The following is a 24844-nucleotide window of genomic DNA, read 5'->3' as shown; positions in this document are numbered from 1 at the left end:
AAGCAGGTAACTCTTGGTGGCTTATGCTTTAGAAGAGGCAAGGAGGGTATGGGGCGAGGTGGGGAAATAGGGGACCCAGCCCACAGAGGGGCCTCCAAAACCTCCAAATTCTTCTCACCACCCCTGTTGCAATTGACTGCTTTTAAAAACTTGGGCATCTTCCTGATAAAACCATATGACACAAGTTATGGAGAGGTACACATGGTGTTTCAGCCATTTTAGTAACATTTCATTCTTAGGCTCGGAGGTAGGACGTGGGGGGTTTGTCACACAGATCCACAACCCCCTGGTCCATTAAAACCATATGAACTTCCACGTTCAGAATCTTGTGGATTTCAGAAAGGTAGCACCGTGTGTGTGACCTGGATATACGGCAGGACACCCCCTATGGGATGTGGGGTGGCACCCCACAGTCACACACACTGGTCTCTCTCCACATCACGAGAAGTGAGATAAATACTATAGATAGCCCCCTATCCAAATGGCCGGGTGTACTGACAGACTGAAGGAAAAAATGTGCAGTTTTCAGAGCTCACTTGCTTTTGTCATTGTAGATAAGGAATCAAGCCTAAGGACTATGTGTATCTTCAATATTTCTTAATGCACAAATGCTGAAGACGAAAGGAATGCAGGCACATCATGGGAAATAGAGAAAAGCGTACTGCCCCCCACAGTCATTCCTAACCTTTGTATTTTTGTCATAACTTAGAGATTAATGTTGGTACATTGCTGTTAACCAAACTCCAGACTTTTTCCACTGATACCCCTTTCTGTCCTAGGATCCAATCCAGGATAGCACATTGCAGCTAGCCTTTTGAACACCTCTTAAGGTTTTGTATTATTTTATTTACTCTTTTGTTTGTTTGTTTGTTTGTTTGTTATTTAGGAATCTGAAAAGTTCAGTATACTCTGACAACACTTACCAACAACAACTTTCCAACAAGAAGCTCTTCCTAAGCCTCTGGGATTCCTGGTATGTGCTATATATATAGAGAGAGGAGGGGGTAGTTGACTCCCCAGATCTCTCCCCAGCCCCCCCTGGGGACAGGCACAGATATCGGTGGGGAAATATGGTCCCTTCCCTCCAGGACTTATGACCTGACAAGATCCTACCTAGACTTTTTTGTTGTTGTTGTAAGTAAGCTCGGCCCCAACATGGGGCTTGAACTCACGAGTCAAGTCATACACTCTACCGTCTGAGTCAGCCAGGTGCCCCCTTCTACCTTGACTCCTAATTAGGAGGAAGAATCACCATGAAGACCAGAGGGAGGGCAGGGTGGGAGGAAAGGACCACCTGAGCAAAGGACTGGAGGCTGGAGGCAGATCTCAAGAGAGCGCTCAAAAGGGCTCTCTTAAGAAGGGCCTCAAATATTAGACAGAAGCACTTGGAATTATTCCCAGAGTTTCTTTTCTGGGGCATGAGGGTCCAACGGAGGGCCAAATTCTCATCTCTTTTTGATTTCAGAGTTATATCGAAGACTGTTTCCAACTTGAGAGAGGGAAATGGTCTTGGGTAGACGGGGAGAGCTAAGCCCTATATTAGCTTACGTCTTTTGTTTTTTTTAATGTTTATTTATTTAGTTTGAGAAAGAGAGAGAGAGAGAGCACATGCACTTGGGGGAGGGGCAGAGAGAGGGAGGGAAAGAATCCCAAGCAGCCTCTGAGCTGTCAGCACCGAGCCCAATGCGGGGCTTGAACTCATGAACTGTGAGAGCCAAAATGAAGAGTCGGATGCTCAACTGACTGAGCCACCCAAGCGCCCCTCAAGTACCTCATGTCTTAAAGAAAGCAGACAGAAGACCCTAAAGAAAATCAGGCAACAGGACCAAAGGAAATAAGACCCCAGGATCCTTCCCTTGTCTCTTTCCGGGACCCGCCATTCTCCCTGAGTGTCTGTTGGGAAGGGGATCCTGGTGGTATGGCTTAAGGGGGCCGAAGGGGGCAGGAGAGCAATGCCCAGGAGGCTGTTCCCTGGGCCTTGGATTCCCCTCTGTGGACAGTCAGAGGCCACCCTGGGGCCTCTCTCAGGAGAGGTACCACACGAGGTGGGGAACAAGACGAGAGGTGTGGGTTGGGATGGACTTCATCACAGCCATACAGATGGATGCCTGCCCAGGCCGTAGGGTCCCCCGCCACATTGGTCACGTGAGTGCCCAGGGAGCACTCACAGTGGCTCTCTTGACGGGCACAGCAGCTTCAAGTCTGTCCAGAGCTGTTGGGGGACGCGAACCTCATGGGGAAGCACTCATTCACCTTTTAGGCTCTCCTCAGACAGAGCTGCAAATGCCTCTGACCCCCTAGCCACTAGGAGCCCCGGGTTCCCTTCCTTCAAGGCACCTCTTCCTACTGGTGGCCTTGCACGCTGATGGCCCAGCCAGAGCATGGAGCCCTGTTTCTGGGTTGACCCGGAGAATATTACCTCTGCCATCACACAGGGTGGCTCGACCCACTTTAAGGGCACAGGTCCCCTACTGGCAACCTGGTGTGACAGAAAGAACTGTGGGCTGGAAGGCTGGGACCTGGTGCAAGCCCAGCCCTGAGCCTCAGTTTCCCTTCCTATAAAATGGGGGCGTTGGATTTGATGCTCTCCAAATTCTCCGACATTGTAGGATATTCATCCATATGAGGTGACGCTCATGGCGGAGTGTCAGACACCATTACTGGGGCGTGCCGAGGGGAAGGCCCCGAGAAGGCCCTGACAGCTTTCTGCTCCCTTCCCCACAGGATACGTGCGCTGGCTTTGCTTTTCTTGTGAATATCTGCTTGCCCGTGTGGCTTTGGGAGAGAGGAAAGAGTGGAAGCTGGAATGGCCCTGGCTGGGTCTCCTAGCCTTCCCCTTGGTCAGCAGAGAGCATTTCTCAGACTCTCTCTCCCCTCCCCCACAGGGCTGGCTCCTTTCAGCCTCTTTGCCTACCCACCATCAAAGGTGCCATTTCCTCTCCTGACCAGCTTCCCGCGTGAGTTGTCACTCCTCTGTTCCATGTGGTTCCAGTGCTGGACAGGACCTATGGGGGCACGAGGGGCTTCAGATCCTAAAGATGGCGGGGGGGGGGCAGTAAGGGACCCTCACAGAGGTCTGCTTTCTGGTAAAAGAGGGGGACGGAGCCCCTAAAAAGTAAATCAGATGTTAACATGGAAGAGAAATCTCTCATAAGCATATTTTCAGCTGGACCACCTTATTATGATCAGAGGTCTTCTTCCCACCCTCAGGCTGTAGTACGAAAGGTTTCTATCATCCCGGTCTTGGGAGGCACTAAGGCTCCAGGAAAGATGCATGAAGAAAATCCCTCCTGCCGCATTGGCCAAATGGGATGGGGGAAAAAAAAGCAAGACACTGGCATGTGCAAAGTCCCTGGGGAAGAAGGAATCATGACAGACTCAGGAAACTTCATGGAGGCCGACGTAGTACAGAGAACAAAGAGCAGAGGGAGAGAGATGAGGTCAGTGTCCACATCATGAGGGTGCCAAAGGGGGCTGGCCTGTATCTTGATGGCTAGGAGGCAAGAGCTGATATGGTGCTTGGCAGGGGGATGCCCCTTCAGGTTTGGGAAGATTTGTCAGTGAGTCAGGTTCCTTCCGACCCCTGCTCTGTCCCCTCCAATGCTCTCTTGGGCTGCTTTCTCTTTATCTTGGGGCCCAAAGCAAGGGTCAGGCTCACTAAGTTGACCAGGAGCACTCTTCTGGACTGTCAGGCAGTGGTTCTCGCAGGGTGAAGGCGGTTTCACAGTCCTTGAGTCCTGAGTAAAGGTATTTGGCCAGTAGTTGGAGAGAAGGGCATAAATCCAGGGGTGCCTGGCACTGATGTGGCTGTGCTCATGACCACCACCTTGCCGTACCCCCATGTTCACACCCTCACACACGTGGCCTGGGAGGCAGGGGGACAAAAGTGATGAGAGGAAAGCTGCTTCACTGCAGGACTGTCACCCGGGCATGGGTGGAACCCAGGGATGGATGTATTCCCTGCAGGAGAAAGGGAGCTCCCTGTCCGGGAAGGGGTGCAAAAAGCCAGGAGGTTGTTAGTGGAGCTTTGGAAGGGGAGTCGGACCACCCCCCCACTGCCTTCGCCCCGTTCAGGACTGCTGCTGAGCCCCTCCTGGGGGAGCCAGCTCATCTTTCTGTCCGCCCAGGGCTCCTGGTTCCTTTCTCTTCCTGTGTCTGCCTGTGCCACTGGGGGCAGAGTCCTTCACCTCTCTCCGCTTGACCTCAGTTTGCGCATCTGTAAAACGGGGTCATGCTCGCATCTGCGCTTTAGGGTTCTTTTGAGGATTAGCGAAATTCCTAGATAGTGTTTGGCACCGTGTCAGAAAGCCAAAGGCTCAGTTCATAAGACCGCTTGTCGCCGTTATTCCCTTCTCCCTCCTTTCATGGAGGGACAGGAGCCAGGCTGGGTGGGCTCCATCTCCTCGCGCGCCGCCACCATCTCCTCTTTCCCACCCCGTCCCCGCCTCCTTAGCGTCCCAGGAGAGCCGACCGTTGAACTCATCCCGGGGTCCTCCTGCAGCGCTCTGACCCCTTCGCGCGCGCGCGCCTCTGCCTCAGTTTCGCCTCCGCGGAAGCGGCGAGCGTCCGCCGCGCCCCTCAGGGGTGTGCCCGGGTCCCGCCGCCCCGCCGGCGGCGCGCAGGAACGGCGGTGCGCCCCAGCCCAGCCGGCGCGCGCGTGGTCTCCGCACCTCGGGTCCACGTGATTTCCCGGCAGCGGCCTCCGGCTCCCGGCACTGCCCCGCAGCTCTCCGCGCTGGCTTTCAGTTTCGTGCGCAGCGCGCTGGGGAAGGAGCGCAGCCGGTGAGTAGCGAGCGCGCCCGGGGGCCGCGGCGCAGGCCGGGTGGGCGGCGCGGGGAGGTGGCGGTGCCCCGGGGCGCTGGGCGGGAGACCCCGAAGGTCGCCGGCTGGCCGGGTGGAAGGACTGACGGACGGGTGGACAGACGGGGCGCCCGGGGCCGGGCGGCGCTCCGCCTGCCGCCCGGAGAAGTTTGGGGCATTGGGTGCGAGCCGCAGAGGAAGGCGGGTCGGGGTCCCCCCCGCCCCACCGCCGGGCCAAGGGACGGGGGACGCGGCTGCACTCGCCTTTCTCCGCACCCTCCCAACGCCCCTATCACCTCCTGGAACTTTTAACTTTTAATTGCTTTTTAAAGAATTAAAAAAAAAAAAAAAAGATGTGGGAGATGGGTGGGGGGGTGGACGAAATACATAAAGGTAATTAAGAGGTACCAAAAGTTTGCTTTGGATACACAAGTAAGTCCTAGAGACCTTCTGTACAGCATACAGCCTATAGTCCACACACACACATACATAGAGGGCGAGAGGAAACTTTTGGAGGTGATGGTGGGTTTATGGCATGGATTGTGGTGATGATCTCACAGGTGTATATTTTCTTGCAACCTCATCAGGTTGTATACATTAAATATACACAGCTTTTTCTGTATCAGTCATACTTCACTGAAGTGCTTTACAGAAAAGCGGTACAAACTTTCAGTTACAAAATAACTCACGCAGATGAAAAGTAATGTGTATTGTAATGGTGACAAAGGGCAGCTACAGGTGTAGAGAATGGTGGACTATCCAGGTCGGACACCTGAAACTAATATGACATTGTATGCCGACTGTACTTCGATAATAATTTGTTTTAAAAAGAATTACAGAAGCCACGCTGCTCGTCACGCCCAATTCAGTCTTTTTAGCCGAGAAATGCTTTTTTGTTACCATGCCACACTTACAGAAGAGAGGGAACAGAGTTGGGTTGAGCCAGATGAGAAGCCTCATGTAACCACCACGCCAACCTTCCGCAGCCCATTTTCGTCTCTACCACACCTCATTATTTATCCTTTTAGTTTAGAGAGAAAGAGAGAGTGGGGGAGAAGGGAGGGGAGAGAGGGAGAGAGAGACTCAAGCAGGCTCCCCCCGCTGAGCGTGGGGCTCTGCCTGACACCCTGAGATCATTATGACCGAAGTGGAAACCGAGAGTGGCTTGCTCAACCCGCAGAGCCACTCAGGTGCCCCTACCACACCTCATTTTGAAACAAATTTCAAACAGACATCACAGCATTTCAACTGAAATATCTCAGAATGTACTAAAAGATAAGGAATCTTAAAAAAAAAAAATAATAACCACACCGTCTGAAGTCTGTAAGCATTTTAACAGTAATTTCTTAATGTCAAATTTCCCGCCTATTTCTAATGAACATTTTAACCCCATAGTAAGTGAAGACATAGGAGCATTTTGTTATCTGCTTTTTCGCACTTTATGTGGTTTTTAGACATTTTTCTCAGGAGGTCAGGACATGGAGTTTGCTGAGGTGGCTGTTTGGGGAGGTATGGGAGGGATCCCTACCTGAAGCATGCTTTGCATCTGTTTTATAAGTTGGGGATCCTTACATTTCCTTTTTAAAAGATTGGGGGTGTGGAGACTCAAAAAACAGTTTGAAGGGACACCTGGGTGGCTCAGTCGGCTCAGGCCCTGATCTCACGGTTTGTGAGTTCGAGCCCCATGTCAGGCTCTGTGCTTACAGCCCAGAACCTGGACCCTGCTTCGGATTCTGTGTCTCCCTCTCTGTCCGTCCCCTCCCCCACTTGCACGCATGCTCGCTCTCTCTCTCTCTCTCTCTCTCTCTCTCTCTCTCTCTCTTTCTGTCTCAAAAATAAATAAATATTAAAAAAACACAGTTTGAAAATCAGCACTTCCTTGTCTCCCAAACCTGGGGGTGGTGGGATGTGGGATGTACCCCAGGCCTGTACCGAGAGCCTCATCCCTCCAAATTGCTTTTCCTTCTAAGAAGCAATAAGCCCAGAAAGGCACTTGGCTGGGTCCCCCACTGGAGAACACAGCAGAAGGGAAAGCTGATTATTGTAGGGTGCATCCAAGCTCCTCCCCAGTATGCCTTCCTCAAACATGGCTGAACTCTAGTGCCAACTGGCCATTGATCGTGGCCACCTTCCTTGTCTCCATAGCACGGCACGCAGCTGGGTACCTGGTGGGGGAGGTGGGCAGACCAGGGCTCTCAGCACCTTGTATCTGTGGGGTGACCATGAACTAACATCTCTCAGAAGCTCAGTTTCTTATCTGTGAAATGGGGATGATGATGTGTCCTGCAGAGGGTGCTTCATGGTTAGATGAGATGAGACCTGCCCCAGGGCATGATCAAACCTCAAAGCACCACACAAGCATGCGGAGAGCCATGGGTCCTTGATGAAGGTGGACGAGCAGAGGAGAAAGTCTCTGGAAGTGTTTCACAATTAAAAAAAAAAAAAAAAAGCTGCAGAGGTGACTGGATGTTTGGCAGGCCAAGTAGTCTCTGCACATACAGCGCCCTGCTGAGGAAAATTCCACAGAACTTCTTAGTATGTTTATTCCTGTCTGTTATGGATTGAGTTGTGTCCCTGAAAAAGATATGTTGAAGTCCTAACCGCGCCCCCCCCCCCCGCCCAGTATTTCTGAATGTGACTTTATTTAGAGATAAGGTCGTAGCAGATGCCATTGGTTAAGATGAGGTCATACCAGAGTAAGTGGGCCCTTAATTCGCTATGACTGGTGTCCCTATAAGAGAAGAGGTCAGCACACAGGTGACAGCCATGTGACAACAGACGCAAAAGTCAGAATGATGTATCTATGAGGCAAGGAGCCCCAAGGATTGCCAGCCACCTCCAGAAGCCAGAAAAGGCAAGGAAGGATCTTCCCCTGGAGGATACTTTGTTACAAGTCTAGCCGAGCTAGGAAGCAAATTCACCATCCCCAAACCTCTCTTCTGCCTTCCACACAGAGTCGACTGAGGGTTAAGCAAATTGATACAAGTGCCAATACTTTGTAAAGACTTTTTTTTTTAATGTCACTTATTTTTGAGAGAGAGGGTACAGGTGGGGAAGAGGCAGGGGTGGAGGGGGGGACAGAGGATCTGAAGCGGGCTCTGCGCTGACCGCAGAGAGCCCGATGTGGGGCTCAACTTCATGAACCGCGAGATCACTGCCTGAACCAAGGTCAGACACTCAACCAACTGAGCCACCCAGGCGCCCCGTAAAAACTTGTTGTAGGTGTTCTAAGGACACAAACTACTGGTGTCCTTTGCCAGGTCTATTTTTGTGTTGCTGGTATCCCACAGGTCTACCTTGGCTGAAATCTAGTCTGCAAGGAAAAGGCCCAGATGATTTGCGAAGAAACAAAGAATTGAAAAATTGATCACTTTGGCTGTGGGTGTAGGATTTCTAGAGAAGGGAAGATTTTTGGTCCCTCTGGTCACCCCGGAGAACATGTCTCTCCCACACACTGTACTTAAAACCATTGCAAAAGCGGTGAGGCAGACAAGCTCTTGGTTATATGTGGGACTTGTTACCTGTAAAACAGGCGTCCTTGTGTAACCTGCATGCTATCTGGGGTACTTGGGTCCTTTAGAGCTGGGTGAAGTTGGCACGGACCCCCCTTCTGTTCCTTTGGGAAACCCTAAGTGGTCTTTAGCTCTCTGTGAATCTGGAGGGTGGAGGTAGGTATGATCTTAGTTCTGGCTATCTCTGACCCCAGACTCTTCTTCCGCTCTGTGGACATCCTTTCTCCCTAGTGGACCAAGGCATGAAACCAGTCATTTTCCTGGGATAGGGGGATGAGAGGCCTGGGGAAATGTGAGTTCACTCATTTATGCTGCTTCCAGCCTGACTCTCTGTGATGGGACTCCTGCTCCATCCTTTGGGTCACTCCAGAGTCTTCTGGTAAATTCTCAGACTCAGGAGTCTTCCCCAGAAAGGTTTTGCACAGCCCTTCTCGCTGAGATGCTCTGATGTTTGGTAAAGTAGAACTTCAAAGAGCCTTGAGACAACATTGGCTTGACTTCAGATCATCTCTGTTTTCCCTTTGGTTACTTCCAGTCTTTTTTCTATGTGTGTATATTCATATTTTTAAATAGACTCATATGTAAAAATATACATATACTTTTTAAATGTTTTTATGAGTGAGAGTGAGAAAAAGCATGAGTGGGGAAGAGGGACAGAGGAGGAGAGAGAAAGAGAGAAAGAGAGAAAGAGAGAGAGAGAGGAGAATCTTAACAGGTTCCATGCCCAGCACAGAGCCTGATGCAGGGCTCTATCTCATGACCCTGGGATCATGACCTGAGCTGAAGTCAAGAATCAAATGCTCAACCAAGTGAGCCATCCAAGTCCCCTGGAATTATACCTTTTAAACTACAATGGAATTATATGTTACAGGAAAAGTACATCCTATCTCATTTTTTAAATTATTTCATTTTTTAGTAGCTAATACATTCATATAGTAAAGTAATATAAAACCTACAAATAGATATATAATGGAAAGTAACTCTCCCTCCCTCTTTCTCCCAGCCACCTGGTTACTTTCCTGAAGGCAACCAATGTTATTAGGTTCTTACGTCTCCTTCCAAAGATACTTCAAGTGGGCCTTTACAAATATATATATATATATATATATATATATATATATGTGTGTGTGTGTGTGTGTGTGTATAAATGTGTATATATATGTGTGTGTGTGTATGTATACACACACACACATATATTGTATATATACAAATATATATATATTTTCCCCCCTTCTCACAAATAGTGGTATGCTCTAGATAGTGTTTTTTATCTTTTTTGTTTTGGGGGGGGGGTTAAAAAATGTTTTATTTACTTTTGAGAGAGAGCACAAGCAGGGAAAGGGCAGAGAGAGAGGGGACAGAGGATCCAAAGCAGGTTCTGTGCTGACGGCAGTGACCCCAATGCAGGGCTCAAACTGAGACTGTGAGATCATGACCTGGGCCGAAGTCGGATGCTCAACCGACTGAACCCCCCAGGTGCCCCTTTATCTTTTTAAAAATTTAATGTAATTTGGAAATCTTCCCACATCACCACAAAACAAAAATATCTGCTTTTTTCTTTTTAGCGGCTAAATAGTATTTCTCTGTTATGGTTGTTCCACAATTAATTTAACCGTTATTGGGCATCTAGGGTGTTTCCTGTCTCTTGCTGTCCCTAACAGTGCTGTAGCGAATATCTCTGTTCAGTCATCATGTGTGCATATTCTCACATATGCAACATTTGCAAGGCCAAAGGGAATATGCAGTTTGAGCTTTAATGAATATGGCAAATTACCCTCCTTACGTGTTGGACTAATGCTCACTCCCAGCAGCTATGTGTGAGGGGACCTGCTTCCCACACCCCGCCCCCCAAACACACGTGTTATCAAACTTTTCCATATTTGCAGACCTGCAAGATGAATAATGGTGTCTTTCCCCCAGTTTCTCTTATCTTTTCAAATATTTAAGCGTCATTTGTAGTTCTTTTTCCATCATCTGCCTCTTCGTACCCTTTGTCCACTTTCCACTGGGTTGTTGGTCTTTTTCCTACTTAGCTGTAAATAAAACCACTGTATATATTAAGGAAATTGGCTCGTTGTCTGTAATATGAACATACTGGAACTTTAAGTGGCCACGTAGTTGTCCATAGAATGGCAGAACCATATCCACTTTTTTAAGCATTGGTCTTGTTTTCTTCTACTACATGTGGACTGTTTCTTTTATATGAAAAACAAAATGTGACATTTTAAATTTTTTTAAATGTTTTTTAATTTATTTTTGAAGGAGAGAGAGAGAGAGCATGAGCGGGGGAGGAGCAGAGAGAGAGGGAGACACAGAATTCGAAGCAGGCTCGAGGCCCTGAGCTGTCAGCACAGAGCCCGACGCAGGGCTCAAACTCACGAACCGTGAGATCATGATCTGAGCCAAAGTCGGATGCTCAACCGACTGAGCCACCCAGGCGCCCCCAAAAATGTGACATTTTAATTCTTTCCACAGCCCCCCCCCGCCCCCGCCCCAGATTCCTCTCAGGAAGGGAAATATTTTGGGGAAAATACCTTGATAGGATTGGAGAGAGTGGGGCCTGGGTACAAAGTGGTCAGCAAGGACCAGGGTGTGGGGGATGGGACAGACTGCATGGAACATGTGAGTGGGGTGGGGGTACGAGGGGTGGGTGCTGTATTTGCTCCTAAGAGAAGGGAGGAGAGGGAGAGAGGCTGGGCCACCCAGGGAGGAGACCCCCCAGAAACTTCTTGGGGGTAGGATGGCCAGAGGGCATTTTTGGTGGGGTGATGCCCCCTTCTCCACGTGAGGGGTGTACCGCCAGCACAGATTCCCACCCGGCTCCGCCCAGCGATCAATTGGCCGCTCAGCACAAGTTTCTGTAACATGTCAGGTCCTGTGCTGGGCACTCGGTTACAGCCGACAACACAACAAAGTCTCACTGATGTGACAACAGAAAAAAGGCAACGAACAATTGCACGGAGATGTGCAGTTGTGGAGAGGCGGTGACCGCGGTAAAGGAAGACTAGGTAGGCGAGGGGGTAGGTGGAGGGCGCAGGCAAGGCTGTGTGTGGAGCCGCCAGGCGTGGCCTTCTCTTGAGGGGCACCTGGGACAATTGGGGGGAGTGAGGCAGGGAGCCATGAACCATTATGGTGTCTGGAGGAAGAGGGAACCAGGCAGAAGCTGTGGCAGAAAGCAAAAAGGGAGGGGAGGAGAAAGAGGACTTTAAAGTCCTCTGGGCTCACAGTGCTTCTTGTGAGTGAATTTTTTGCGTGTAATTTAACAAAAGGCTGGACCTGCACTGGAGGCGACCTCATGACTGCAGCCTCTTATCCCCTCCCCTGCGGGGAGACCTGGACAGACCCTAATCTTCCCGAGGCCACAGTATTCCAGGTGGCTTGGTGTCTGAGCCAGTGCATCTGTATCCGGAAAGGTGTCTGACATCCAGCGCTGTGATGACCGTCCTGGCAGCTAGAGCTTTTCACATTCTGGATTATTTCCTTAGGCTATGTTCTCAACGTGGACATTTTTTTTTTTTTTTACGTTTACTTATTTATTTGGAGAGAGAGCAAGTGCTCTGGGGGGAGGGGCAGAGAGAGAGAGAGAGAGAGAGAAGAAGAGAGAAAATCAGAAGCAGTCTCTGAGCACTGTCGGTGTGGAGCCCGATGTGGGGTTCGACCCCATGAACTGCGAGATCATGACCTGAGCAGAAATCAAGAGTCTGCTGCTTAACTGACTGAGCCACCCAGATGCCCCTCAGGGTGGACTTCTAAAGGAATATATGGACTTTATGAAGTTAAAATACACATAACATAAAAATTGCCATCTTAACCACTTTAACCACTTAAAATATTCAGTGGTGTTATGTCCATTCACACTGTTGTGCAGCCATCACCCCCATCCACCCCCAGAACTCTTCATTTTGTAAAACCAAAACTCTATGCCCATTGCCCAGTAACTCTCCAGCAACCCCTCCCCGGTCCCCAGCATCACTGCCCTACCTTCTGTCTCTAGGGATTTGATACTCGATGTACCTCATATAAGTGCAGTCATGCAGTATTTGTCTTTTTGTGACTGGCTTATTTCACCTAGCATAATATCCTCAAGGGTTAGCCATATTGTATATTGCAGGACTTCCTTCGTTTTTAAAGCTGAATAGTATTCCTCTGTATGAATATGCCACATTTTGCTTGTCCGTTCCTCCATTGATGGACACTCGGGTTGCTTCCATGTTTTAGCTGTTGCAGATAATGCTGCTATGATCATGGGTGTACAAATATCTCTTTGAGACTCTGCATTCAGTTCTTTTGGGTGTATGGTCAGAAGCAGAATTGCTGGGTCATATGGTAATTCTGTTCTTAATTTTTGGGGGAATCACCATCCTGTTTTCCACAGCGGCTGTACCATTTTACAGGCCCACCAGCAGTGCTCAGGCATTCCAATTTCTCTACGTCTTCGCCAGCACTTGTTGTTTTCAGTTTTGTGTGTGTGTGTGTGTTTTTTTTTTTTGATAGTAGCCATCCTAATGGGTGTGAGGTGGTATCTGTGTCTATAGTTTTGATTTGCCTTTCCCTGATGGCACTTATTGGCCATTCATAGGCCTTTTTTGGAGAAACATCTCTTCACGTCCTTTGCCCAATTTTGAATTGTTTGTCTTTTTGTTGTTCAATTCCAGGCATTTAGTTTGGTTATTGAATTTTAGGCATTCTGTATATATTCTGATGATAAATCCCTTATCAAATATATGTTTTTCAAATAGTTTCTCCCATTCTGTGGGTTGCCTTTTTACTCTGGGGCTAGTGTCTTTTGATGCACGGAGGTTTTAAAATTTTCATGAAGTCCAAAAGTAAAATTTTGTGAAGTCTAAGATATATATTTGGTTACCTGTGCCTTTGGGATCATATCCAAGAAATCATTGCCAAATCCATGGTGGTTCAGCTTCAGTCCTATGTTTTCTTCTAAGAGTCTTACTGTTTTGAGTCTTGTAGTTAGGCCCTGGACCCATTTTGAGTTAATTTTGTATGTGGCATAAAGTAAGGGTCCAGTTTCATCCTTGTGCGTGCAGATGTCCAGTTTCCCCAGCACCATTTATTGAAGACTGCCCTTTCCCCATTGAATGGACCTGACACCTTTGTAAAAACTCATTTGGCCATATATGCAAAGGTTTATTTCTGGGCCTTCTATTCTATTCCATTAGTCTATACAGTTAACCCTTGAACAATGTGGGGGTTAGGGGTGCTGACCTCTGGGCAGTCAAAAATCCGTGTATCACTTTTTGACTCCCCACCTACTGATGGCAAACTGTTGAGCAGAAGCTTTACCAATAGCATAAGCAGTCGATTAACACATATTTTGTATGTTATACGTATTCTATACTGTATTCGTATGATAAAGTAAGCTAGAGAAAACAAATGTGAAGAAAATCACGAGGAAGAGAAAATATATTTACAGTACTGTACCGTACTGTAAATTGATAAATTTTGTATTTATCAAAAAAAATTCTTGTAGAAATGGACTCATGCAATTCAAACCCATCTTATTCAAGAGTCAATTATATGTCTATTTTTATGTCAATACCACATTGTTTTGATTTAGTTTGTAGTAAGTTTTGAAATCAGAAATTACGAGACCTTCTTTTTCAGGATTTTTTTTTTATTTTGGCTATTTGGGGTCCCTTGAGATTCCATATGAGATTACATTTTAAGATGGGTTTTTCTGTTTCTGCAAATCACATCATTGGGGTTCTGGTGGGAATTTTCTTGAATCTGTAGATTGATTTGGATAATATTGACATTTTAACGTTATGAAGTCTTCCATTCCATGAACCTACAGTGTGTTTCCATTCATTTATGCTTCTAATTTCTTTTGGTAATGTTTTGTAGTTTTCATTGTACATGGTTTTCACCTCGTATGTTAATTTTTAAGTATTTTATTATTTTTGATGCAATTGTACATGGAATCATTTTTGTAATTTCCTTTTCAATTCTACATCATTTGTGACTAGAAATGCAACTGACTTTTGTGTGTTGACTTTATATCCTGCAACTTTGCCAAATTCATGCATTAGTTCTAATGGTTTATCTGTGCAGTCTAGGATTTTCTACATGCAAGAATATTGTATATCATCTGCAAACAGATAATTTCACTTCTTCCTTTCTGATTTAGATGCATTTTGTTTCTTTTTCTTACTTAATTTCACTGGCTAAAAATTCCACTACTATATTGAATAGAAGTGGGGAAAACAGACACCCTTGTCTATTCCTTATTTTAGAGGAAAAGCTTTTAATCTTCCACCACTGAATATAATGTTTCCTGTGAGTTTTTCATTCATGGCTTTTATTATGTGAATTTTTTCATTCATGGCTTTTATTATTATTATTATTTTATTTGTATTATGGCTTTTATTATGGCTTTTATTATGCTTTTTATTATTTGTTGAGTTTTAAAATTTTTTAGTATTTATTTATTTTTGAGGCGGGGGAGGGGAGGAAAGGAGCAGAGAGAGAGGGAGACACAGAATCCGAAACAGGTTCCAGGCTCTGAGCTGTCAGCACAGAACCCAATGTGGGGCTTGAACCCACAGATTACGAGATCATGACCTGAGCCAAAGCTGGATGCTCAACCGACTGAGCCACCCAGGTACTCCCTTAGTGTGTTGAGTTTAAAAAAAAATAATGAAACCATATTGAATTTTGTCAAATGCATTTTCTGCATCGATCAAGATGATTATGTGGGTTTTTTTTCTTCCTTTTGTTGATGTGGTGTATTCCATTGATCAATTTTCATGTGGTAAATCATCCTTGCATTCCAGGAATGAATCCCACTTGGTCATGGTGTATAATCCTTTTAATAGGCTTTGCATTTGTCTTGATATTATTTTGAGCATTTTCACATTAATGTTTATAAGGAATATTAGTCTGTAGATTTCTTATAGTGTCTGTATCCTGGCTTTGGTATCAGGATTATGCTGACCTCATAAGTATGTTAGGAAGTGTATCCTCCTCTGCAATTTTTGGAAAAGTTTGAGAAGAATTGGTATTAGTTCTTTAAAGGTGTGATAGAATTCACCAGTGAAACCATCAGGTCCAGGGCTTTTCTTTGTTGGGAGACTTTGGATTTCTGATTTAATCTCCTTATTAGGAGATTACAGGTCTATTCAGATTTTCTATTATTCATGAGTTAGTCTTGGTAGGTTGTGTGTTCCTAGAAATTTCTCCATTTTATCTAGGTTTCCCAATTTGTTGAAATATAATTGTTCATAGTACTCTCTTATAATCCTTATTATTTCTGTAGAATTGGTAGTAATACTACCACTTTCAGTTATGACTTTAGTAAATTGAATCTTCTCTCTTTTTTTCTTTATCTTTCTAAAAGTGTGTCAGTGTTGTTGATCTTTTTTAAGAGCTGACTTTGGTTTCATTGATTTTTCTCTATTGTTTTTCTGTTCTCTATTTCCTATACTTCTGCTCTAATATTTATTATTTCCCCTTTTCTGCTGGTTTTGGTTTCAGTTTGTTCTTTTTCTAGTTCCTTAAATTATAAAGTTAATCTGTTGATATGAGACCTTTCTTGTATTTTAATGTAAGCATTCATTTAACACTGCCTTCACTGGATCCCACGCATTTTGGTATGTTATGTTTTTTATTTCATTTATTTCTAAGTATTTTCTAATCTCTTTTGTGATTTCCTATTTGCTCTATTGGTTAAGTGTGTGGTTTAGGGGAGTCTCAGTGGTTCAGTTGGTTGAGCATCCAAGTGTGGAGCCTGCTTGGGATTCTCTCTCTCCGTCTCTCTCAACCCCTCATCCCCTCCTCCCTCCTCCCGTTCTCGATCTCTCTTATAGTAAATAAACTTTAAAAAAAAGTGTGTGGTTTAATTTTGACAATTTTGTGAATTTTCCAATTTTCTTTGTTATTGATTTCTCTTCATCTCATGGTCAGAGAAGATACTTTGTGTGATATCTATCTTTTAAAATCTATCAAGACTTGGGGCGCCTAGGTAGCTCAGTCTGTTTAAGTGTCTGGCCCTTGGTTTCAGCTCAGGTCCTGATCTCATGATTCATGAGATCAAGCCCCATCTTGGGCTCCACTCTGACAGCTCGGAGCCTACTGGGATTCTCTCTCTCTCATACACACACACACACACACACACACACACACTCCCTCTACCCCTCTCCTGCTCACACACCCACACACTCTCTCTCGAAATAAACTTTAAAAATAAAATCTACTGAGACTTAATGTGTGGCCTAAAATATGGTCTATCCTGGGAAATGTTGCTTGTACACTTGAGAAGAATGTGTATGCTGTTGTTGGGTTGAGTGTCCTATATATGTCTGTCTAGTTGGTTGATTGTATGCTTAAGTCCTCTATTTCCTTATGTCTCTTCTTCTGGTTGTTCTATCCATTATTGTGAGTTGGGCATTATCATCTCCAAATATTACCGTAAAACTGTCTATTTCTCCATTTTGGTGGTCTGTCGTTAGGCATGTAATGTTTACAATTGTTACATCTCCTTGCTGTGTTGAAGCTTTTATTATTATATAATGTCCTTCTTTGTCCCTTATAACCTTTTTTGTTTTAAAGTTTATTTTCTGTGATATTAATATCGCCATTCCTAGTCTCTTTTGGTTATTATTTGCATAGAATATCTTTTTCCATTTTTTTACTTTCAATCTGTTTTTGTCTTTGTATCTCAAGTAAGTCTCTTATAGACAGCATATAATTGAATCATGTGTTTTTATCCATTCTGCCAATCTCTGTTTTGTTTAGAGAGTTAATCCATTTACATTTAACATGATTACTGACAAAGAGGGACTTATTTCTGTCATTGTACTCTTTGTTCTTAATATGCTCTACAGCTTTTTTGTCCCTCACTTCTTGCATTGTCTTCTTTTGTGTTTAGTTAATATTTTGTAGTGAAATGTTTAAATTTTTTCTCAATTTCCTTTTGTCTGTATTCTATAGCTTTATTCTTTGTGGTTGCCATGAGAATGACATTTAACATCCTGAAGTTACAACATTCTAATTTGATTTTATAGTAGCTTAACTTCAGTAGCATACAGAAACTCTGCTTCTTTACAGCTCTGTCCCTACCCCTTTTGGTTGTTGATGTCACAAAATTACAACCTTATACATTGTGTACCCCAAAACATAAACTACTAACTCCTTTAAATATATTCATTTCCTAAATTATGTAGAAAACAAGATTTAGAGTTTCCAACCAAAGTTACAATGATACTAGCTTTTACACCAATAATTGTTTTCCTTTAAATATACTAGACTCTTAAATCCTGTAGAAAGCAAAAAGTACAATTACAAACCATCATTACAATACTAGATTTTATAATTGCCTATGTGTTTACCTTTGTTTCTCCATACAGCTTCAGAGTAATGTGTAGCATCTGCAGGACTTCCTTGAGCATTTCTCATAAGGCAGGTCTAGTGGTCATAAATGCCCTCAACTTTTGTTTATCTGGGAATGTCATGATTTCTCCCTCACTTCCAAAGGACAGTTTGGCCAGATGCAGGGTTTTTCGTTAATAGGGGTTTTTTTTTTCTTGTATCACTTTGAATATATCTGCCCACTGTCTTCTAGCCTCCCAAGTTTCTGATGAGAAATCTACACATAATTTTATTGAGAATCCCTTGTATGTGATGGTTTGCTTCTTTCTTGCAGCTTTCAAGATCCACTTTTGGTTTTGGCTTTTGAAATATGATTATCATGTGTCTTGGTTGGATTCCTTTGAGTTCACCTTACTTGGAGTTTGTTGCACTTCTTGAATGTTTATATTCATGCCTCTCATCCAATTAGGGAAGTGTTCCGCCATTATTTCTTCAAATATTCTCTCTGGCCCTCTTTTCTTCCCCCTCTTCACCTCTGGGACTCCCGCAATGTGCATGCTGGTCCACTTAATGCTGTGCAGGTCCCTTAGGCTCTGTTTGCTTTTTTTCAATCTTTTTTTCTTTTTGTTCATCAGCTTCGATAATTTCCATTGCCCTGTCTTTAAGTTTACTGATTCTTCTGCCTGTTCAGATCTGCCTTTGAATCCCTCTAGTGAATTTTCCATTTCAGTAATTGTACTTGTCAGTTTCAGAATTTCTTTTTGGTTTCTTTTTATCTCTTTATTGATTTTTTTTTCATTTTGTTCACATATCGCTTTCTTGGATTTCTGCACCTATTTCTTTAGTTCTCTGAGCATTTAAGACAGTTTTTTAGATTTTATTTTTAAGCAATCTCCACACCCAGTGTGAGGCTGGAACTAACAACCCCAAGATCAAGAGTTGCATGTTCCACTGACTGAGCCAGCCTGGCTCCCTTTAAGACAGTTGTTTTAAAATCATTGTCTGAGATATCTGCCATGAAGTCTTTCTCAGGGAGAGTCTGTTGGTGTTTTTTTTCCCCCTTGAATGAGTCATACTTTCCTGTTTCTTCGTATGGTTTGTGATTTTTTTGGTTGAACACTGGACATTTGAGTATAATAATGTGGTATCTCTGGAAATCAGATTCTCTCCTTTCCCCAGAGTTGTCTGGGATTTTTGTTACTGTTTTTGGTTATCGTGTGTGTGTGTGTGTGTGTGTGTGTGTGTGCTGTCTTTGTGCTGTCTTTGTGCTGACGAGCAGTCTGAGGTGTAAATCTAATGTCTTCTTGTGTTTTTGCTGAGGTTTCCTTGGGCATATGTGGTCACTTTCTAATTTTCTCCTTATGTACAGATTCTGTGTCCTAGTCTTTAAAGTCCAGCTCCAGAAAGGGGAGAAGAGAAAAATAATGGTGGGATCAAAGGGGTCTAGCCCTTTAAATCTCCTGACAGTTTAACTGGAGGGAGAGGATTTTGCAACAATGAGGGGAGGTACAACAACAATGACTACCTGCCTTTTTTTTTTTTTCTGCACCTGTGATCAGAAGCAATAATCAGCAATCAGAGCACAAATCTCCGATATTTGGAGGACAAGGTCCTTTTTATTCACCCTGATTCTTCCAGGCTGTGTGCAGGCTGCTTCAGGAACATATGCACAGCTGTCTGCCATGTGACCAGGTTTGGGGTATGGAGAGCCGCTACCGTGCTTAGAGCTGGAATTGACCAAAATTAACCACAATTTACCACCGAGACCTTCCCGTGGAAGTGGGAAGTCTTCTTCAAAGGCTTCAGAGCTCCCCAACAATTCCATCAGACAGATTGTGCCCGTGCAAGTGTTGTCTAGGTGGGGAGAGAGAGTCCTGGTGCTTCCTACTCTGCCATCTTCCAGAATCCTCTCCTTGACCTTTATTTTTAAACTGTTTGTTTCTAAATTTCTCCCCTGTGCAAATGTAGAGGCTGCAGGCAGCTGGGAAATTGCATGATGCCCCAGCACCCATGTCCTTGGTGGAGGGATAGAGCCTGTACCGTCACCCGATCCCCATCAGTCCTTTGCCTTGGTGATTCTTTCTGCTCCTCATGGCAAAATGGAGGGAGCATTCAAACCCTGGGAAGCTGGTCCTCTGAGGCATTTGGATCTTGTTGTAAAGAGAAATAATTTGCTACTTATGTGTCTTCGTGGTAGTCTTTTCCCTGAGTTCTTAAGGGTGTCCTGCATATTGCTGGGCCTCAGCATCCTCCTCTTGAAATGGACAGTCAGTGTTGCCCCAAAGAGAGACATATCCAGTAGGAGTCAACACGATTATTTTAGGAGGTGTGCGGTCAGGGCTTTCATGCAAATTGAATCATAAAGTGAGAACATTGTCATCTTTTCAGTTCTCATTAATCCTTCCTGATTAGTCAAGGAGAAAGTCTCCGTTGGTGCTGAATTAGTGCTTCTCACACTCCTGGTCTCCTTTTCAGCAACGGTCAGAGCCCTGGGCAGGTGGTAACTTCTTCTAGTTCAACAGCACCATTTTTTTTTCTTGAGGGTTATCTTCTGTTCATGGTGAGCCATAGTTTAGAGATAAAGTTAAATGGGAGATGATTTTTAGAAAAGTTTTAAAGAAGTGACATTCTTCTGATTCTTGGATCAGGCAAAAATGTCCTCCACTGTGGGTAAAGAGTCATAGAAATTGTATGCCTCTCCCTAATGGGTGAAATCGTGAGATATAAACTTTAAGTTTTATTTTTGCAGTGTTTAGGACTTCTTAAGTGACTGGTTATTTTTTGTAAGCAGAAAAATAATAAAGATCTATGGAAATGGGAATTCCCTTTGGAAAGAAGACCATTCGTTGAAGGTAGTATGGTGCTTCAGTTAGTAAAAAGTCTCTGGATAGGTCTTCTTTCACCCATTTATTTAAAAATTGTCCGTTTTTCACTGAGGTATAATTAACATAGGACATTATATTAGTTTCAGGTGGACAACTTAATTCAATATTGATATATATTGCAAAATGATGTCCACAATAAGTGACATCCATCCCTCCCATAGTTACAGAAAATTTTTTTTCTTGTGTTGAGGACTTTGAAGATTGGTCTCTTAATGATTTTCAAATATGCAATAGAATATTATGAACTGTAGTCATCCTGCTGTGTATTATATCCTCATGATGTGTTTATTTTATAACCAAAAGTCGGTACCTTTTGATTTCCTTCACCCATTTTGCCCACCCCCACCAGCACTCCTTGGCAACTAATCTGTTCTCTGGATCTTTTGGTTGGTTGGTTGGTTGGTTGGCTGGCTGGCTAGGTTTTTTTTTTTTTTTTTTTTTTAACTCCATGGGTGAGTGAGATCCTATGGTATTTCCCCTTCTCTGACTTTGTCCCGCAGAAATCCCGAAACTAAATTCCTTTGGGATTCTCACCAAAGGATGGTTGGAGACAAAGAGGGGATTTCCAGACCTCGGCTTCCTTTCCAGTTTGGTGGAACTGTGCTGAGCCTGGGCCTGTGTGAGAGCAGCTGGGAGAGCCACAGAGCCTGCCAAGGAACAGGCTGGAGGCGGAAGCGTTAGTCATTGGGGGATACCCACAGGGTTTCGTCTAAATACGGCTGTCTTGGTGGCTTTCCTGTCCCCAGCCTTTCAGAGGGCAAGAATCACTTGGGTCTGGTTTACTGGAGGAGCAGGGTGCCAAGTGCAAGGGAACACAGAACCAGTCTCCCCCAGCTGGGAGTGGAGAACTGGTATCATCGTGCCTAGAATACTAGTTCCCAAGCTTGTCAGCACATGAGAATCACATGGGGAACTTCCAGAAGTACCGATGCTGATGTTGCACCCCTAGAGACGATGCTGTTATTGGCCCAGGGTGTGGCCCTTTGGAATTTTTGAAAGCACCCCCCCCCCCATTATTCTAACGTGCAAACAAATTTGTGAACTCCTGACGTGACCTGACGGATCCCAGGAGAGCCTTCTGGAGGCCCAGGAGCATGTTGGGTAAAAGCCTCATGGAGGCGTCACCAGCCACTTCATGTGGGTGCTGGGCCCAAGCTGCCAGGGCTGAGTGGGAGAGGCAAGGCCACTACCTGGTCCCCTGCTGGCTCTAGGGCACCCCAGTCCCGGCGGAGAGCTCAAGCCTTTTGAGCAGGAAGGTGGTAGGGGTGAAGGAGGTGACTTAAAGCCTAGTGATACGGGCTGGGACCCAGATTCCCCAGTTTGCAGTGAGGAGAAGAGAGAGGCCTCGTTGGATTTGGGACAGGTACCACCCAGGCCTGAGGCCCAGGGTGTAGGCTTGGGCTGCTCCACCCTCTCTGGATTCCCCCCCCCCCCCCCCCCCCCCCCGCTGTGCATGCCACCCCCTAGAGGGGCTGCAAGGCCAGGAGACCTTTGTTCACCTGCCGGCTCTCTAGAAGTGGCCTGGGCAGATCCCCTCACTGCTGGGAGCCTCAGTTTCTGCATCAATAAAGGCCTGTAACTGAGTTTAAGTCCTGGAGGAGCCTGACATTGTGAGGATAATGAAGATGGTGGTTTTCAAAGGAACAGTCACTCCCACGTCCTCATCCCCCCACAGGGGTCCTGTGTCAAGGACCCCTCTTGTCTGCTCCACTGGCTTTTGTGGTTGAGGGAGGAAATGGCTGCCAACATCTTTCTTTATTTTAATGTTTATTTCTGAGAGAGAGAGAGAGCAAGTGTGCGCACGCAAGTGCAAGTCGGGGAGGGGCAGAGAGAGAGGGAGACGCAGAATCCAAAGCAGGCTCCAGGCTCTGAGCTGTCAGCACAGAGCCCGCTGCAGGGCTCAAACTCATGAACTTCAAGATCATGACCTGAGCCTAAGTCAGATGCCCAACTGACTGAGCCACCTGGGTGCCCCTTCTGCTAACATCTTTCTGAAGGTGTCCCCCCAGGGAACCCTCCAGTGAAAAGAGGGCCATTCCTAGGGTGGGGCTGCATCGGCCTTCTAGAAAGAGCCCACTGGGTCAGTCTGGGTCACTGGGTAATGCACCCAGGCTCAGACATCCTCTGAAGCCTTAGACTGTAACCAGCCACCCTTCAGGGAAGGCAGAGGCCCAGATCTCGTTACTTCTTTCAGGGCTTGGCATTGGGCATTCTGAGAGGGTTTGAGGGCCTCTGTGGGTCGGGTCCATCCCAGGGTCTCCAGGCCTGACTGTCCACTCAGTCCTGAGAAGCCAACTTCAGCGGCATTTTTCTTTCTCACTTGCGGGATATTTCTGTCCAAGTGTCTAAGGTTTCTGTCCTGACAGAGGGTGCCTTTCATATGACCCCACCAACCACGGCCTTTCTGGGGCTGAGGTTAAACCCAAACCCTTTTTTACCTCTGTCCCTCTCTCCTCACTGGCCATCCTCAGCCTCCCCCTTCTGTCCTCTCTTCTCCCACCCGGGCCCAGGGGCAGAACCCAGGCCTGCCGGTGCTGTGTGGACGAGGCTTCTGGCCTCCCATGGGCCCTTCTCCTTGGCCTGACCCTTCCCACCAGCCCCGGGAACAGGGAAGGCAGGTGGGAGACCCCCTGGTAGAGACAAGGAGACAGGACCCAACAAGCCAGTGGACCCGTCAGCCCCCCGTTTCCCTTTTCTACCCAGCCTTCTGGGTGCTCCCCCATAATCCATGCCTGGGGAGTCAGGAAGAGGGAAGAAGCCAAAGGAACATGGCTCAGAAGCTTCGGACTCAAGCTGTGTCCTCTTTGCTATCCCTCCCTTCCTTCTTTGGACCCTTGCTACGTACGGGCTGGGGCTATGGAGGAAACAACAACAACGCAGTTGTAATCATAGCTAACCTGTCTTGAGCCTGTCTAGTGGGCCGGAAGCCATGTCAGGGATTTTGCCTGCTTCGTCTCCCAACAACCTTGCCTGGTAGATATTAGGACGCCCATCACAGACACTGTTGGTGTTCCCTCTCACTCACCTGCTTTGCCCCTAGCCAGCCAGTGGACCCATCCCCCATCCACTGTGGTCCCAGGCCACCAACATCAGCACCCTTCTGGAAGGGTTGCCATTGGCTAACAGGAATTACTTCATACAGAGATGCCTCCCTCCCCCACACCATGGGTATGACCCATAGCCAATGACTGACTGATATGGGGATGTAATGACCCAGCCTCCTTGCCTCTTAACAGGACAGACTCTGTGGCATCGTTCACATTCCAGAGCTCCCCCCACCCCGTCCCACCCCACGTGTTAGGCTGAAGCAAGACTTCCCTTACCCTCTCAATACATAACTTTTGCAGGAGCCCCTCTTGTCTTGAACTCCGCTTCTAGAAGCCTGATCTACAACATCCCCATTTTACAGATGGAGAAACTGAGGCAGCAAGAGACTTAAGTAACCTTACCAAAGCCATATAACTGGCAACTAGTAGGGACTCAGATCCAGGGCCCTGGTGCAAGGTGTCTGCTCTTATCTGGAATCAGGCACTGCCCCTGCCCTCAAGGTATCACCAACACGCAGAGGGAAGCAGGTGGGCCAAGAGAAAATGACAGGGCACAAGATCTGCTGTGGAGGAGAAAGAAGAGAGCGCTAAGGGGTGAAGGCCAGTGGCAGGGGGCGGGGGCATGACAAGGTCTCGGAGGGCAGACTTTCTGGAGAAGAGAGCAGGAGGAGGAGTTGCACAGGTGAGAAGAGACAGGAAGGGGCACCGCAGGGAGAGGAAGTCATGTGATCCAAGCAGGAAGATGGGGAGGTGGGGCTGTGAGCGCTGCCCATGGGCAGGGCGGCAGGTGCGTGAGAGGGCCAGGAGGTGGCCAGCAACCAGGTGGGGAGGGACCATTTATTTATTCATACTTCGAACCTTTCCTGGTGGCCTGACGTGTACCTACTCTGGGGCAGGCATATTAACATGCTGTGACTTTATCTGAGAGGTGTTGGGAAGCTGATAGGAGGTTCAGACAGAAACGAGGCCAGACCAGAGCTGAGTGTTAGAGATAGCTCTGGCCACAGGAATGCGCACGCGTGATACAAACGCTGTTCCGTGTCATCCCACATCCCTCAGCCTCTTCCTTCTTAATGGCTGCGTGGAACTGCATTGTTGTATGGATGTGCCACAGTTTAACCAGTTTCTATTCAATGGACAGTTAGGGTTTTTTTTTTTCCCCCAAACTTTTACGGTTATAAACAAGGGCACATTAAGTATTCCCGAACATAAGTTATTTTGCACATTACGAATATATCTGCGAGCTAAGTGCCTGAGCATGGAATTGCTAGGTATG

At 46.2% G+C, this 24844-nt stretch overlaps 1 protein-coding gene across 14 annotated transcripts in view; it reads left to right on the top strand.

Annotated features, from left to right (window-relative positions):
* The first annotated feature begins 4629 nt into the window (after window positions 1–4629).
* Window positions 4630–24844, top strand: part of NLRC5 (NLR family CARD domain containing 5) — an 86449-nt gene continuing 66234 nt past the window's right edge. For 7 of the 14 annotated variants that reach the window (XM_053210171.1, XM_027075818.2, XM_053210169.1 and 4 more), the window contains exon 1: window positions 4630–4782. The gene's annotated coding sequence lies outside the window, so the exon portion shown is untranslated. The remainder of the gene's footprint in view (window positions 4783–24844) is intronic. The other 7 variants (XM_053210168.1, XM_053210165.1, XM_027075815.2 and 4 more) reach the window with 2 other exon arrangements.

This window comes from Acinonyx jubatus, chromosome E2, assembly GCF_027475565.1.
Source record: "Acinonyx jubatus isolate Ajub_Pintada_27869175 chromosome E2, VMU_Ajub_asm_v1.0, whole genome shotgun sequence".
NCBI lineage: Eukaryota > Metazoa > Chordata > Mammalia > Carnivora > Felidae > Acinonyx > Acinonyx jubatus.
The sequence above is the reverse complement of the archived record's forward strand: the minus strand, read 5'-3'. Positions and strand labels throughout refer to the sequence as shown.